Source organism: Leptonychotes weddellii, chromosome 2 (assembly GCF_054177405.1).
Source record: "Leptonychotes weddellii isolate Sample4059 chromosome 2, ASM5417740v2, whole genome shotgun sequence".
In the NCBI taxonomy this organism is placed as follows: domain Eukaryota; kingdom Metazoa; phylum Chordata; class Mammalia; order Carnivora; family Phocidae; genus Leptonychotes; species Leptonychotes weddellii.
The window spans coordinates 116,789,258-116,808,137 of NC_138370.1; positions in this window are offsets into that span (position 1 = coordinate 116,789,258).

Sequence of the window (18,880 nt, forward strand, 5' to 3'; positions counted from 1 at the left end):
CCATTGCATGTTTTTTCCTGCTTTGTCAAAGATTATTTGACCATAGAGTTGAGGGTCCATATTTGGGTTCTCTATTCTGTTCCATTGGTCTATATGTCTGTTTTTGTGCCAGTACCATGCTGACTTGGTGATCACAGCTTTGTAATACAGCTTGAAATTGGGCAATGTGATGCCCCCAGCTTTGTTTTTCTTTTTCAACATTTGCTTGGCGATTCGGGGTCTTTTCTGATTCCATACAAATTTTAGGATTGTTTTTTCCAGCACTTTGAAAAATGTCATTGGAATTTTGATCGGGATGGCATTGAAGGTATAGATTGCTCTGGGTAGCATAGACATTTTAACAATGTTTATTCTTCCAATGAGCATGGAATGTTTTTCCATCTTTTAGTGTCTTCTTCAATTTCTTTCATGAGTGTTCTGTAGTTCCTAGAGTGCAGAATCCAATTCCTTATGGGGAATTCCAAGTTTGACCACCATGAAACCTGAGAGATAACCAAAGATAGAACTCTATTTCATTTCCCTGATTAACTGACACTTCCCAGCCACCTTTCTCTTCTGCTTCTTTCCTGTGCTTTTTGGGATACTCTCTGCCTTCTGCCTAATGCTCAGTACCCTTATGTCTGGAGCCTGGCATGGATTCTGGTACACAGAAGACAATAAATATTTACTTCATGAATAAATGACTGATAGACAGGGTGCTTCTGGGTGTGGACACAGTGGTCAGACTGCCTGGGTCCTAGCTCCACGACAGTCCCTTGCCTTGTGTCCTTGGGCAAAGTTTCTTCTTGTGCCCCATTTCCTTACCTATGAAATGGAAATAGAAGAATCCTGAGATCATAAGATGGTTGTGAAGACAAATTGACATTACATAGCAATAATGATTAAAATGATGATGGTGATGGCCCCTAATAGTTAAAAGAGACCTCAGGAAGAGAGTTCAGTTTAACCCCCCCCGCCCCGCCGCACCAAATTTTTTATGGTAGAATTTTAAGAGTTGTGAAATATTTTTTGGGTAGGAAAACCTACCTAAACTATATAAGATGTACTTACTATTAGGCACCTTAAACTATAGCTTATAGTATATTTTCTCTTGTTGTGAGAACTGCTACTCATTAATGTGTTTATTGAGTGCTTATTATAACAGCTAACATCCACTGACTGCTTACCATGCAGTCAAGGTATAGAGAGGATAAGTAACTTATATAAGGTAACACAGCCATTACACTGTAGTCCTGAGATTTAAACCTAGGCAACCCACCTCCAAAGCCAGTGCTCTTAACCCCTGCACTACTGAGCAGTATGGGTTTGAACAAGAACCTATTGTCTCCAGGGGCCCACTGTGCTGCCAAGAGAAATGAGACACTCCAGCTGAGATACTTCAACAAGTCACCAACAGAATGCTATCACTGACTTGTGTAGGGCTATTTTCTTTCTTTCCAAAAGACTGAAAACCAAAACACCACATTGGGACAGGGACACAGGGACACATCTCACCACATGAGATGATGGCGATAGGGGAAATTTTTATGTAATTAATGTATTTTTAATTTTTTTTTAAAAGATTTTATTTATTTATTTGACAGAGAGAGAGAGACACAGTGAGAGAGGAAACACAAGCAGGGGGAGTAGGGAAGGGAGAAGCAGGCTTCCCGTGGAGCGGAGAGCCTGATGTGGGGCTTGATCCCAGGACCCTGGGACCATGACCTGAGCCGAAAGCAGACGCTTAACGACTGAGCCACCCAGGCACCCCTGTATTTTTAATTTTTTTAAAAGAATTTTATTAATTAAATTTTTTGAAAGAAAGCAAATTTCTGAATTTTATTTTTTATTTTTAAGTTGGAGTAAGAATTTATCTCTGTTGGATATACTGTCTTCTTTACTAAAGACTCCTATTAATTATTCATTCAGGTTTCAAAATTATACCAATTATGTGCAGCCACACAGAGAAGTAGAGTCAATGTCATAAATATCTAGTGTCCTACTTTCTAGTACCTGATTTCTCCAAAACTTTTTGGTGTGGCAGTGGCAAAAATAGTCAATTTAATTCAATTTAACAGTCATTTATTGAGTACCTACCATGTGCCAAGTACTATGTTGTAAGACCTTGTCCCAATTTTCAAGGAAGATAGGGAAGAAAACAAACAAATAAATTTATACATACATATATTGTTGACCCTTGAACAATGTGGGGGTTAGGGGTGCCAGCCCCTAATGCCATCAAAAATCTGCTTATAACTTTTGACTGCCCCAACTATTAATAGCCTACTGTTGACCTGAAGACTTATCGATAACACAGACAGTTGATTAACACATATTTTGTGTTATATGTATATATACTGTATTCTTACAATAAAGTAAACTGGAGAAAAGAAAATGTTAAGAAAATCATAAGGAAGAGAAAATGATATTTACATTGCTGAACTGTATTTATCGAGAAAAGTCTTTGTATAAGTGGACCTGTCCTGTTCAAACCCATGTTGGCCAAGGGTCAACTGTATATCCATATATATATATATATATATATATATATATATATATATATATGGATATATGAAATTATACATAGTTTTATAATATAAAATAATATATGATATAAATTTTATACAGACGTACATACTTTTAAATACAGTAGAATAAGACTGATAATAGGTACAGAAGTAGCTTAGAGTCTGGATGGATTGACTCCTCTGATTTGAGAAGGCATCAGAGTAAGCTTCTTGGTAGAGGTAATTTATATGTCTTCTTAAAAGTTTACCAGGTAAGCATTCCAGGTGAAAGAGGAATAAAATGGAAATACAAGAGCATTGTCCTGACCAAAGATTGCAAATCAGCTGATGACTGGAAACTAGGAATCTGACACCTGTTCACACAGGTGGGGATTTTCACTATTTATTCTGCTGCATGAGTACAAAGCTAGATTGAAGATAAGAGATTATAGAACTAATCTGTTGTTGGATGTTTGTCAAGTAAATTCTATAGCAAAATTTTATGTGGGACGTTAATGAGGAAATAGTTCAAATGATGCCTCATGGAGTATAGGATAGAGAATTCCATACACTGGTCAATTTAGAGGTCTACAGGTTAATCTTACCTGTTACCTCAGAATCAACCTAGAAAAGATCAACCAACTCAGAAAAGAATACTGCTATATGTATATGCATATATATATATGCATACATATATATATGCATACATATATATAGCAGTATATATGTATATGTATGTACACATATCCATCCATACATACATATATATTTTTTGAATGACCTCATTGGAATATAATGCACACTAAACTGCATATATTTTAAATTTATAATTTGACAAATATATGCACCCATGGAACCATCACCGTAATCAAGGTAGTGAATATATCCATTATGCCCAGAAGTTTCCTGTGCTCTTTTAAATCCCTCCATTTCTGTCTTCACCTTGGTAAACGTTCTGTGAGCACTTGACAAGAATGAGTATTTGTTGTTGAGGGGATTATTTTGTAATTGTCAATTAGGTCAAGTTTGTTGATAATATTATTCAGGTTCTAGATCCTCACTGATTTTTCTGTCAACTTGTTTTATCAATTTTTGAAGTAAGGGTATCTGACAGCTTCAACTATAATTGTGGATTTGTCTGTTTCTTATAGATAAAATCTAACAGTTTTTGCTTTATGTCTTTAGAGGCTGTATTATTAGGTGCATAAACATTTAGCATTGCTATGTCCTCTTCATCAGTAGCTTAAAAAAGATGGAACTTTATTTCTCTCCTTGTAAGAGATCTATTCAGAACTACCTAGGCTCCTTCTGTTTTCCTCTTCTAATGTCCTAATGCATGGTCTAAGATGGCTGCTGGAGCCTCGCCATCATATCTGTTTTTCAGACAGAAGGAAGGAAAAAATAAGGAAAGGGTAAAAGCAATAACTGTCTTTAAGAAACTATCTCTGAATCCCAAACAACTCTTCTGCATAAATCTCATTGGTTAGAAATTATTTCCATGGCCATTCCTAGTTATAAAGGAAGTTGAAAATATCTTTTTAGCTGGCAATATTGTCACCATACCATGAATAAAATTAGTGTTCTATTGCTGAGGACAAAAGGGAAAATAGATATGGACAAGGAAGAAGCAGTTTTTTTCAAACCTATCTTATAGGTATAATGTAAGAATTAAATAAAAAATGCACATAAAACATGTGACATAGTGTCTGTACTGTGTTAATTGCTCAGTAGATGTTATCGTCACAAAGTCAATTCAAAACAACCCCTTTTCGGAAGCATTGTATAAGGGCAATTAGCTGTAAACTAAAGGGTCTCTTACCTACACTCGAATGAACTGGTTTTTCTCCCTCATTGCTGTGGTGTAGATGGAGTCTATGACACCATGCATATGACTAACAGCACAGGATCAAATAATAAGTCTCCTTCACACTGTATTGGTATAATGTACCCCACATCTAATTGCCCTTTGTTGACCTGAAGAGTTATTAATCACTGTTAGAAAGACATACTAATTGTACCTGATCAACCTGACAAAATAAGCAAATCATAAAGCCAACCAAGTAGAAATCAAACAGAGAGAAAATGAATTTTTTTTTGTTTGTAAGACTACCATATTTATTCACGATATGAAGTAAACAGTCATTTATTGACTCAAGTTCCTTCATTGACATCTTATCTCAGGTTATTTGCTTTAATAGTTTAGCACCCGTCAGTAAGTAGAGAAAGCTGTCCGCATCCATCTCATATGCTAGCATCAGCATCATCATCATCATCGTCAACATCATTACCTTCCCTGTGGTCATGATTACCCTCATGCAGGAACATTTTCACTAACCTACAATTAGCTTAGCCAGAGATGGTAAACAAAGAGGCACAGGCAGACTTGACTTCCCTTCCCCTTGATCTGCCTGACTGGGGATAGATCTAGCTGGAGTGTTAACTAAGCACTGGGAGATAAGGCTATCACCAGCTGGGGAAGTGAGGCTGGGAGACAAGTCCATTAAAAACATGGGAGACTTGACTTATCACTACACGTGACTATGTGCTTTTAAATGTCGACAACTTCTATAAAAATTCCATCTTCCTCACATGTGGTCAACTTGACTTACTGCAGTGAAAACTGGCAAGGTTCTGACCCTTCACATTTATCTCAGTCAGAGCCAGATAACCTTGCCCTGTAGTCTAAAAATATCCTGCTGTCCCTGGTTTTCTTTTTATCTCTCTAGCAATCATGACAAAAATGAGCCTGGGCCTTGGAAACGACATGTAGACTTGGAAAATGGTGCATTCCCACCCCTGCAACCCAAACACACTAGACCTTTGTTTTAGAAATCGTGAGCACAGAAGCTTATGCCAAGGGGTGAGGTGAGGACACCTGCAGGTTTTCTCAGGCTCCTGCGCCCCAGATTGTAGCTGCTCCTTAGGTCTGCTGATCACGCTGCAGCTTGGCGACACTTTCAGTAGCTTGTTCTTCCTGCATATTGTTCACTGGGGTAATAGAATTAGGAGTCAGAAGTCCTTGTTGTAGTCCTATTTTGTCACCAAACCCTGTTGGCCTTAAGAAAACCACTCAGATTTTGGGTTCTCTATTTCCTCATCTGTAAATGAGGACCATTAATAAATCATTTTTTAAATTTTCCAACCTCTATGTTAATGACTCTTTCCTCTTGCTATAAACTCCCCCGCTGGTGGCTTTCCTTATTTAACATCTTCTTGTATTTTCTCTTCTGTCTCCATCTGGGAGCCAATTACGAGTACTCTGGGATGGTCAGTAATTCAACATGGTGAGCACCCTGTATCCTCCATGCTGCATATAAGCCGACTGCAGTTTCATTAGTTGCTAAGGTTGATCTGAGATAAACAAAACGGTGCTTTTGGCATTAGGTGGTTGGGGCTGCTGGTATGTTCCTGGCAGTGTACTAAATTATGGGAACAGAAAAGCTTTCCAATGTGGTCTTAGTAACCATTCCAGGAAACACAAAGCCAGCAGAAAGAAGCCTAGGTGCCTGATTTTAGATGTAATAGTGGGGCTTGGGACTAATCACCCAGACAGTCCTTTCAGTCATGTTGAGAAAGGACAGTCCACACTGTGCTTAGTATAAAATGAGATTTAGGCTTTTGGAGGCATTGTGCTTGTTTGACCAACCCAAGTTCAACACTAATTTGGTTCTGGGAGTGTAGTATTAACCTGACTGATTTGGAGTGTGTCTCCTGAATTTTGCTCCTCTGGTCAGAGCTGATGCAGGCTTGAAGTGAGCTGAATTTGGCCTCAAACGGATACTGTAGATGAAGCCCAAATGTTTTAAATGGTCCACAAGCAGATTGTTATTAATGAACTTTGTTAATTATCACCTTAAGCTGTATTTAAAAATGACCTTTTTAAGTGATGCTTCAGAAGCACGATCCATACCAATGTGAGAAAGCCTTTGACTTGATTAGATCCCAATACCTTTCTCTTGATGAAATTGCAACTTATTAACATTCTCAAATGAGATGGAGCTATAAATGTAAGTGGGTTTTAATACAATCATTTTTGAAGAAATGTCAAACTTCATTGCACACCTCTCCCTCCCGCCTCCTCCTTTAATGGCAGAGTTCAGTGAAGGACCAAGCCAGATTAATGAGCAAGGGACAGAGGGGATTTTGGAGCCAAGGAAAAGACCACATGGCAAATCAGTCTTTAATTTAATCATCTCAGTAGCCTGTTCAGTGAGTTAGCATTATTGAACTACCCTGATCGTATTTATGTACCTGTGGAAGGAAAAATGAGGGAGAAATTAGGGCTGTGTTTATGGATATGAGGGAGACAGGAAAAGAGCAAAATAGTCAGCCTGAGAAGTCTGTGACCTGGAACGAAAAAGCATAATTGGCTAAGTAAATCCACGTAATTGAATTAAATATGAATAGCCACTGATTGAGAATTGCACCATGGACAGAATATGCTTGCTGTTAATGACCCACAATTTATTTACACCTTAAACACCGTGTTTCCTTACTGCTCTAAAGTAGTAAAATTGCCTTCTTCCTGGTGAAATTTATTGCCATTTAAACATGCCAAAAGGCCATTCTGGCAGTCATTACAATAATCTATCATTTCTGCAACTGCTGGTATCCTGTTCTGTGGTCAAATTCAATCTGAGAAGGGTCAACAGAATTTTTCCACCAAATGCTTCCCTCTTGACTATCATCAATTTACTTTTGTCAACAAAAAGGGCATTACTATGGAATGAAATAGAAGATCCCTTAAGACCTCTGGCAAACACCATGAGCTTCTCTGAGTCCAGTGTCTTTTCAGCCCGCAGATTTGTCTTTTGCATGTGCCTGTGTGCACAGTTGGACCACCTTGTGCAGAAGCATGAGCAGGAAGCCTGCCACCTGTCTGTTTTTCTCTCCAATGACAAAAAGAAACATACCTGACAGTAGCTGACATTCTTTATAGTTTCTGGCTTCCAGTGGGACTGGCATTTTCTCTGCAGGAGGAACTTTCTGGGCTTTAGAGACGAATTGTTGCCATCGTTAGTCACACCTCTCTTTCATACTGTACCCCTTCACACCTCTTTTTCTCTTGTATTATACGATATTTCTTGTTCGAGTCTCAGGTCAACACATTCCAAACACTACACAGCAGGGGATGCTGGCTCTGTGGTATAAAAAAGGAAAAAAAATTCCCTCTGGGGTTGAGGTAAGCATTGAGATTTTCTCCACTCAGAAAAAATGAGGAGGAAAATTAAAGAAAAAAATGCAGTAAATTCTGGCCGTCCCCTGTATTTTCTCTGACAAACTTATTTAGAGAGGGTATTGTTTCTTTTTATGGAAGCAAGGAGCGAAGCCATGTCTGTATTGTCTCTCTTGGTTAATGTTAGAGGGTATAGCTCCCATTTCGGCTTTCCTCCCGTGAGGTCCGTTGTTGCCTTTTATGTGGATGGGAGGAAGCAGTAAGGCAGAACAAGTGACTCCCCTGTACATTATAATTACATAGTGGTGACTGCATCACCCCTCGGCCGTCACCCCTTCACATAGGCTGGAAATAGGTTATGATTTATCACCAGGCTTAATCCTGAATGGTCAGACTGCAAACTTGAGGATGATATAGTGTTTACAGTGGGGTTTTTGGGGGGAGAGGGGGACTAAAAATTAACTTTTTTATTGTTAGTAGCAGTTTTTTATTTCTCCTTTTTTTAAAGATTTTATTTATTTATTTGACAGAGAGAGACACAGTGAGAGAGGGAACACAAGCAGGGGGAGTGGGAGAGGGAGAAGCAGAACCTGATGCAGGGCTGGATTCCAGGACCCTGGGATCATGACCTGAGCCGAAGGCAGACGCTTAACGGCTGAGCCACCCAGGCGCTCCATTATCTCTTTGATCATATAAAATGTACTTTCACTGTTTATCATTTATCTGTATTTTTACAAGTCCAAGCAGCCTTTTTCTTTCTAGGAAAGTGGGTTTTCCCCCCTAGTTTTATTGAGATATAGTTGACCTTTTAATTATGTATAAGGACCTTGACAAGCAGAGGGTTGCTCTTCTTTGGCCTTTAACACCCTTTTTTTTTTTTTGCCATTTATTAGGTTTTAGTTTATGTATCATTTGTTGACTTTTGACTCTATATATTGTTTGGGCAAATTCAGAAATTGGGTTAATCTAGATATATGCCCATTACTTTTGGTTAAAGTCAAAGTTAGGCATAACAACAAATTCATGAATGTTCTATACATCAGATTAAGCTAAACTTAATGAGATAGCATATTTGACAGTTCTCATTATTTAAAGCAATGCCAATCTCCTAGCTTTTAAAACTTCTTTTTTATTCAAAAAAAGTTTATTTTGTTTAGTAATCTCTACACCTAACATGGGGCTTGAACTCATAACTCCTGAGATCACGAGTCACACACTGTACTGACTGAGCCAGCCAGGTACCCTAATCTCCTAGCATTTTAGAAAATATTTTTGTAACATATAGTGTTATAGTAGTTTCAGGTGTACTGTATAGTGATTCAGCAATTCCACGCATCACCCAGTGCTTATCATGAAAAGTACACTTCTTAATCTCTATCACCTATGACCATCAGTTTGTTCTCTATAGTTAAGAGTCTGTTTCTTGGTTTGTCTCTCTCTTTTTTTTCCAAAACTATTTTTACTATTACAAAAAATACATGTTTATTGTAGAAAAAAATGGGAAATATAAATAAGAAAAAGAAGAAAATCATTATAAAATATCATTAAAATCATTAACAATCCCACAGTATAATCACTGTTAATATCTGAGTGTACATAATTCCATATTTTTCTATCTATGTTTGCAGAAAAGAAAAATATATATGCACACTATGAGCTTTATATAAGATGTTTATGGGAGTGCTGTTCATAATAGCAAATACCTGCAGACAACCTGAATATTGATCAAGATAAATTGTAGTTCATTTATACCATGGAATAGTATACAGTAGTCAAAATGAACATACTGAAGCTGGCGGCAAAAATAACTGAACCTCAGCAATAGAATTTGGAGCAGAAAGTATCAGTCCCCAAGGACTATATACAGTGCAATACCTTTTCTGTCATTAAGTCACAAACAACAAAAGTGAAAATATTTTTACCTCTGCTTTAGGCATACAGAGAGATGTGTTAAAAGTCAGAGCATTTTAACCTAGATCTGGGGAAGAAACCTGGGGACTTTCAAACTTTCAAACCAGTTTCTCTCTTTTCAGTTCCAGTTCCAGTTCTCATCTCTGCTTGCAGGCTATTGTTATCTCAATCTTGACACTATTGATGTTCTTGATAAGATAAGTCTTTGTTATGGGGGGGCCATCCTGTGCCTTGTAGGATGTTTAGCAGCAGCCCTGGCCCCCACCCGCTAGATTCAGTGGTACCTTTTCTCCAGTAATGATAATAAAGAATGTCTCTAGATGCTGCCATAGGTCTCATGCTGGGCAGAATTGCCCCTGGTTGAGAACCACTATGTTAGGAGAGTACCTACATATCAATTGTTATTGGCTCAAGAAGAATATAAGTGGTAAAGTGGATTTTATTTTTAAAATTCTATGCTTTTAAAAAGTAATCACCACTTAGGATTATTCATGCTGCAAACACTGCAAAATTTAGTTTCCCACTTGGTTTATTTTGGTGTTGGTAGAGACCACTGAAATAATATAACATAGGCAACTAAAATGCCTTGGTACAGAAATGGATTTTATTGTTTTATTAAGAAGTCCTTTGTAAAACCCACTGACATATTTTTGTTGGCTCCTATGGAGCATATTCTGCAACATCATTGATTCTCTAGGCAGTATGGAAACTTCTGGTAGGGACCCCATCCTGCTGGGTGACCTCAGGAAAGCCACTGTGCTTCATCAGTCCCATATGAGAGAGAAAATAAAGAGCAGTCATAACAAACTGGCTAGCCTAGAAGGCCTTCTGAAGAAAGGTCTCTGTGAGGACAAACTTGTAATATTTATTGTGATTATCAGCCCCTCAGGGGCCTTTTGAAGAATTCTGTCTGATTTATCAGGCAGCTGCCCCATGGATATACATGAAGTGAAAAGGGAAGGAGTGAGGGAGGGGAGAGAGGTGGCGAGTGTGACCAGGTTGATGGCAGTGCTCCAAGGGTGACCTCATATTTACCCCCAGATGTTCAAATCATTTCTAAATATCATCACAATCCTGGTGTGGTGCCATTTTCTGTTCTTGCTAAACTTTGGGAAGCAAGGAAGACTTCAGAATGTTAATGCTCACTTTAGCCCGTGAAAGACATGGTAATACTCAAAAGTAGCCTGACCTTTTCATTGTTCATTGCTGATTGGTTGACTGACCATTCCTATTCCCTATTCCAACTGCTTCAGCAACTTCCTTGTCTCCTTCCCTTCTTAGCACCAGGTACATAATTCTGTTGAGACCCTGGCCTTTTTCAGTATATTTCTTTGCCAAGATCTTGTTCGTCTTACTCTGGCCCATGAATTTTCTTCCAAGGTAGGAACTAAATGGTGGAATTAAAGCTTAGCAGAAAGATCAAAATCAATGGATGCTAGCTAGTGTCTGAAATTACCCATTCATCAACGAAAAAGGAACTATGTGATAGGCTAGTTTGTATTAGAAGCTGAGCATTGTCCTTACCTTCAGAGAGGGTAAGTTAATTAAAATGGCTTTGAGGAGGAATACTCAGGTTCTAACTAATTGCAAACAAGAAGGGGATATGTATAATAAAAATACCACTTTCAAATGTTCTTCAAACATCTTTTTTGCTATTTTATAAAAATAGCAAGGTTACTATTTAAGGTTGATTGTTATTTAAGGTTGTCTTTAAGGTTCCATTTATCAATATCATTTCCACCGTGACTAGATTTCCTATCTATCCTGGCTAAAAATTCCCACCACTAGAGTCATTCCTGCCCATTAAGGTAGGAATATTTACCCTAGCGGCTATTACTTGAATTCACATCTGTTATCTTGAAAGGATAGAGGAACTGGAGGGAAGAAGAAGTACAACCGTCTTCTACAAACACACTTTCAAAAAATTAGCATTAAATAGTTGATTAAATTGCCCACTTTGACATCAAAAGCAGAGAACAAGTTCTGGGCTATGGAACAGAGGAAAGACAAACTTGAAATAAACCATCATTTTCTGATATTGGCTCTAAGAATGTGATGCTGGCTAAATCCATTCTCAAACTGTTCCTATTTCTCTGATATAGAATAAGACATATTTGTGAAAAGAAGCTGGGGTGTTGAATCCATCACCAAAGTAGTGACAACCCTGTCAGCTTTAACTAGACAGAGGAAGCAATCGTTTAGTATGATCTTCACCACTTACAGATAAAGTAATCACTAAACACATGTTAGATGACACAAAGATGTCTCTTCGATGACACTTCCCTGAAAATGAAGAGCTGAGGCTCATCAGGCAATATGAAACACATGAACCAATACAAATCGAGGCTTTTCCTCCCCCACGTTAGACACTCTGTCCTGACACTTAACAAGTAGACTTATCTCTAAAGGGATTAACTAAGAAATAATTGCATGCAGCTTGCACCCTGCTGAGCTATCTCATACACCCTTATCAAAGATCACTTTGAAATGGGCAGAGATCTGCTGGGTGCTTTATAAGCAATTAGTATCATTAACTAAAGGAATTACAGTAAAGAAGTCCGTTTGGAGTGACACTGAAAAAATGTAACAGAATTACTCATTTTTTCCCCTTCATTTTAGATGCAATAAAGACTGCTTGAGATTATGACCTCCAAGAAGGCGGGGACTGAGTCTGTCTTCATGCTGTGTTCCCAGTCCGGGATGTGCACATTCCAATTTGTAGGATGAATGAATTAATGAACAAATGTTTGCATTATATCAGTTTTCATGTGCAATTTCAGTGATAAAAGGAATGATGGTCATGGGGTGCCTCAGCTGATTAAGCATCTGCCTTTGGCTCAGGTCATGATCTCAGGATCCTGGGATCAAGCCCCAAGTCGTGAGCTTCCTGCTCGACAGGAAGTCTGCTTCTCTCTCTCCCTCTGCCCCTCCCCACTGCTCATTTTCTCTCTCAAATAAATTAAAAAATCTTAAAAAAAATAAAAAAAAAGGGAATGATGGTCATATTGTGAATTCCTCCATAGCATTATAAATGCTAACATTTATTATTTACTGTGCGCCAGACACTTAAAAAAAATGCTCTGCGTATATAAACACATATAATCCTTCAACAATCTTATATAGTAGGCACTGTTTTAATCACAATTTACATATGAGGAAATTAAAACTTAGAGGTAAAGTAATTTGCCCAAGATCATGCAATTGGAACCAGAATTTGAATTTAAGTCTAGCAAATTTTGATAATCCATTATACTGTTTGAGTGCAATTTAATTTACTAAAATTAATCAAAACTGAAATTAAAGAAAATTTAAAAAATTTAAATTGTAGTTTGCTAAAATTAGTTCTAGACTTTGGGTCCTCTATCCAGTAAGGTGCAAACCATTCTCTATCCCATCATTTCTCCTTTCCTCCTCCTTGCTTTATTCTTTCTTTCCTTTCTTTCTCATCTTCTTGCCTTTCTCTACCCCAAGGTGGTAGATTACTTTGAGGAGTAGGGTCCAGATTGTCAAAGAGAGTGAGGGAAAAAAATCATTCCATTCCCCACATGGTTTCCCTTTTTTCCTTTTTATGTTGCTGCTTGTGGTAATAGAGGATGTGCCATAAGTAAATAAACCCCAAGAAAACAAATTAAATTGTAATGTCTAGGTCTTTGTTTTTATTTTGGATTTGGAACCCTAGCTCTATCACTCACTGTCTTTCTGCCCTTCTCTTAGCCTCTGTATCTTCGTCTATGTCTAAGGGTTGTGGCGATGAAATGACAGGATATATACAGTGCTGCCATCTTGCTTTGCTCAAATTGTGTGAATTCCGTCAATGTTTAGTTCTTTTTCCCACTGCATCTCTTGGAAAATAATGATCAAGCCATGATGTCAGAGAGTGGGGCAATAGAAGGAATTCAAGGATGAAACAAGAAGTTTAGGTATAGGTCCACCTGAACAAGCCTTGTGTATTTAATGCCACTAGGGTGCATTCTCTTGAAGAGTCTAAAACCACTTTTTACCCAGGAAGAAGTGTCTTTCTTAGCCAGGTTCCACATGATGGTCCATTTCAGTGACTCCTCAGTAGGAGTCACTAAGTGAACCAATGGCCTGTCTTCAAATTCTTTGGGTGGACTTTGAAACTTTTGACTTCTTCAGGTCATTGTTTGAGTCACCTGATCCAGAACTCCCTGGAGCTGTGCCCAGTCTGTGGGTTTTAACATTCCTGGAAGGAGCCATCTAGTTTCTGGTACTGCAAACAGTAACCTGACCCTTTCTCCTTGATCAAGGGCTGGTGTCAAGGCACTTGAAAAGCAGAAAGCCCAATGAAGAAGACATCTGCCCACAATTATATCAGCACTGACTTTGTTTAGTTTTCAAGGAGTTACAAACAGGACACCATTGCAGGGACAAATTCAAGCTTATATAATTCAGGGGAACTCTTTAAGAGAAAGTATCAAAGTACTCCTTGAACATATTGCTAGGGCCTCTGGCAAGGCTTTGGAGGAGCCTATGCAATTGAGAGACTCTGCAAATAGACTTCATTAGCTTTGTGTTAAATCTACCCATGGTCGTATGACTCATTGAATCAAGTAAAGCCTTTTTGGATCCTTAGCCAGGACCTCAGCTGGGCCCATTTTATTGGGAGCTTATGCTAACTTACTGTATGAAAATAATTTATTCTCTTTCTTTTTCCTTTTTACCTGTTTGAATGCAGTCAGTTCTTCCTGTGTTGGAATTATCAGAAGCTTCCAAATAATCACTATAAAGTTACCCTTGGCAGGCGGATTATAATTATTGATTTGTAACAAAAGCTAAAAATTTTAGGCACATGTTCCAGACTCTGGGATAAACACTTAATATGTAGTCTCCTATTTAATTCTCACACAATCTCTGTGAGGTATCTGTTCTATTATTTTTCTCCCTCTGTAAAATAACTTGCTCATTCTCGTGCCCAGTGGGTGGACGAAACAAGGTTCAAACTTAGGCTTGTGTGATTAGATTAGAATCCAAGTTGTCAACTCTTTTGCTATAATTTTAGGATTGAATGTGTATGTGGTAGGTGGATGACCAGTTATTCTATATGCAGTGGAAGCAGTACACTTTTTAAAAAGCAGGCAATTTGGGATCCAAGTCTCCTCTACCTCATTCTCCTTTCCCCCTTCCTTTATTATCCAAATGACGGTTCATCTGCTAACAAATGAACCTAATGTTCCTCCCTCCATACATAAGAAATCTCTTCCCCCTAGCTGCTCTCAGGATATGCAACTAATGAATCATTGAACACTACATCAAAAACTAATGATGTACTATACAGTGGCTAACTGAACATAATAAAACAACAACAATAAATGAACCTACTTTTTCTACACCTCAAGTGTCCAGCTATAAACTGGGATGATAATACTTTATCTGCTTGAAAGCTGCTGGCCAGATCATATGTCCCTTGAGGTTCCTTCTTGATTTAAGCTTTATAATTACTCAACCACTGCTCAAGTTCCTAAACACCTGTCTCACTATTTGCCTAAATTCAGATCTTAAATAAATAACTGACATCCAAATGTTGTCCCAGAGTTTAGGATGGAGCCAGCCATCAAACAGAAGTCTCCAGTGGAATGAGCCAGTGTTGAGACTTTGAAAAACAAAGATCAATCTGAAGTTCAAAGAGGGGAAGAAAAAGGTATGTTCCTAGTTAAATGCACCCATGTTGAACTGAAGATTCAGAAAAGTTCTTTTCATTTTATTTTATGTTGGACTGACTTTTAAGAAAACAATCTTGGAAGTGTTTATTTTATAACTCTAACAGCATCCAAGAAATTGTGGATAGCCAAACTCTGAAAGAGCACAGTTGTGAATAGAACTTATTTTCAGTAAGCAGAAAGCCCTTTCCTGTCCTGGACCTACATGACCATAGTGAAGCTGTCCCCCTAAAAGAGGACAAAAGGTACTGTCACCTGGGTAGGGCCTCCTGAGCTAAGAAGTCCTTCTGATGCCTCTTCTTGAATTTGACTATTTGAAAGCTCATTCTTTATTGCAAAATGGGAGAGAAAGCATATTTCTTATCCTTTTGGTTAGTATTGTAGCCTAGATTATGATTTGGTGATTTTGGGAAAAAGATGTTATCTTAGACCAGAATAGACATTTTGTGTTTTACAGCATTGATGATGTGTATTAGCATGGTGTTTCTACTCTCTGTGACTTCTTTGCTATTTAAGCAGTTTTAACCAGACAAACATTGTGTAGATCTTTGTTTCTACTATCTAGATTTGTCCAAGATATAACTTTAGATAGTATAATGGGCATTGTGTGTGTGTGTGTGTGTGTGAGATGTATGTGGCCAACATCTAAAAAGCACAGAAAAGATCTGGAAATGAGTGAAGTGATAACACCGTTAGTTCTTAATACATATATGCACCCTGAACTTTTTGTTAGCTCTTTTTAATACTTTATCAAAATATTATATTGAAGGGAAAATCCTATTGCTGTTAATCTGTATTTAAATTTTTAATGAAATCTAGATATGGATATCTAAAAATATTTATCAGAGTTTAGATTGGAATTTTGTTTAGACTTGTGTCCAGCTTGATAAAAAGTGACAATGCTTTTAACATTATTTGGTAAGTATATAACATGTACATCATTTCAAAAAATACTGCCGTGACTGTCTTACACATATTTAAGCTTGAAATTTTGAAGTGTATTTTCTTTCTTTCTTTTTTAATTTTTCCCTCTTTTTGGTTTGTTTTTGTTATTGATATTAAACAGTGTAATCTTTGCCAAGTGTATGTTGGAGATTATTCTGGAGTAGTTATTGCCTTACCAGAAATGTTAGTAAGAAATGTTCTTTAGAGTAGAAGGATAGACTTGAAAAGAGTTCTTTGTTACTGGGGAGAGAGTGGTGGGGAGTGAATTTTACTTTCATCTCAATTTATTAAAAATCCATAACTGAAATATATTTTATTTCAGAGACCAGCAATTTTAGAATTTCAGATAGTACTTGCTCAGGAGTACATGCTACTCAAGATACTAAGAGAATAACAAGATAATGTAGATCTACTGTTGAATTAGAGTCTGTACTGAGGGTTGATGGAGGGGAGGCAGGTGGGGGGATGGGTTAAATGGGTGATGGATATTAAGGAGGGCACTTGTTGTGATGAGCACTGGGTGTTATATGTAAGTGATGAATCGCTAAATTCTACTCCTGAAACCAATATTACACTATATGTTAACTAATTAGAATTTAAATAAAAAAGAAAGAGTCTATGTACTTGAACAGATGTACTTGAATCTTACATATCTCAAAGAAAAAGTGTTTTAGAATGTTGTTTTTTTAGAAAAACCCTAAAGGTTAGATCAAGGTGTATGGTTTGTTTTAACAGACATTTAGGTTAATCATGAAGATAAGGAAGTCATTGTGGGTCAAAATCAAAACTCATGTTTCTCTCATGTTATTCATATTTTGTTTCTGTTCTATTGGCTTTATTTTCAAAATTGTAGCTGTAGTATTAGTTTCCCTTTATTGGTATTCTTGCATATACTATTCACTCAATAAATAAGTATGACTTTCCCCGAAAAAGTGAAAATGCTTTGACACTTTATTTTATTTTTTAAAAATTTTTTATTTTTTGGAGAGAGAGAGAGAGAGAGAGAAAGAGGATGGGGGAGGGGCAGAGAGCGAAGCTCAAGCAGACTCCATGCCTAGCACAGAGCCTGACGTGGGGCTCGAACTCACAACCCTGAAATCATGACTTGAGCCAAAATCAAGAGTCAGATGCTTAACCGGCTGAGCCATCCAGGTGCCCCCAAAGCGACAATGCTTTAATGAAAAAGAGCATCAGATGAGTAAGTTCTGAAGAGTGGGTTCTAGTTTGAATTCTGTTATTACCTACTCATGTGACTTTGAGCAAGTATTTCAGTGTCACTGAATCTGTTTCTCCATCAGCAAATTAGGAATAATAATGTCTCCTTGAAATCTCTCATAGGCTGAAGCAAAATCCAAATAAATCAATATATCTATGGAATTTAAGTGCTATGAAAACACAAGATACCATTATTTCTTCAGATTTTAGCTTTCACACATAGAACATGAAAAGAACACAATTACATGACATGAATGTGACATTGTTTATCCTCATAGCAAGAATAGACTATTTCTCTAGTTTTCTGTCTAGACTATGCATAGGCATATGGTTATGATATCTGTTCTGTAGGTAAGAAGAACCACTTAGAGATACATTGTCTAAGGAAATATATGACTTAACTGAAACATGGACTTCTGTCATATTTAAGAATTAAAGCAATTCTTATTATGCAGATGGCTTCTAGAAGCAGTTTAATGTAATACATAGAGGCTTTTAACCAGGTTATGCCTCAAAATATATGGAGTTTTCTAAAACCGCACACCTGTGGGTTCCTGTCTTGGAGATTTTTTGATCCAGAAGGTCTGAGTGGGGTCTGAATATTTGTAGAGTTGAGAAGCAATGCAGTATGTTTCTATTTATAAGGTGACTATCCTGGAATGCAGTGAGGTTAGTGTTGTCCATTGGTTCTAGTTGAATTTTGCCAGTGATATCACCCACATGGCACGAATTGTCATGAACACCTAGTCCTCAGTCTTATGTTCTCTTCCCCATGTGCACCTGCTGGTTAATCTTTCTTTCTTTCTTTTTTTTTAAAAATATTTTATTTATTTGACAGAGAGAGAGATAGCGAGAGCAGGAGCACAAGCGGGGGAGTGGGAGAGGGAGAAGCAGGCTTCCCGCAGAGCAAGGAGCCTGATGTGGGACTTAATCCCAGGACCCTGGGACCGTGACCTGAGCCGAAGGCAGATGCTTAACGACTGAGCCACCCAGGCGCCCTGGTTAATGTTTCTTTCCTCCATCTCCTGAACCTTCAGTTTCTGCTCTAACCATGTTTTTGACCTACCCATTAATGATTCAAGCCATCACAGGCTCCATCAACCAGAAGGGCTTCCCTTACAAGTGATCTCTTTTAAAAGCAGCCTAAATCTTAGCCTTCCATGACACCTTTCCAGACTGTGTAGAAGAGAAATATGGAGACCTGCCACCCTACCTCTTGGGTTTTATGAATAGGGAATAGTATGATGAAAGCAGTATTTTAGAAAGACTAAGCTGGCTCTGTGGTACAGAATGGATTTGAAGGAGGAAAGAGTGGAAGAAGGGCATTAGCTTCATTGGTTTGGTCCAGAGGGCTGATTAGAGAACGATGTAATTTCCTAGTTGACTGAAAGAGGGATGATGATGGGAGTGAGGAACACAAAGGATGGAACTGGTTTGGGGAGAACAATCCTTTGGTTTTAGACATTCAA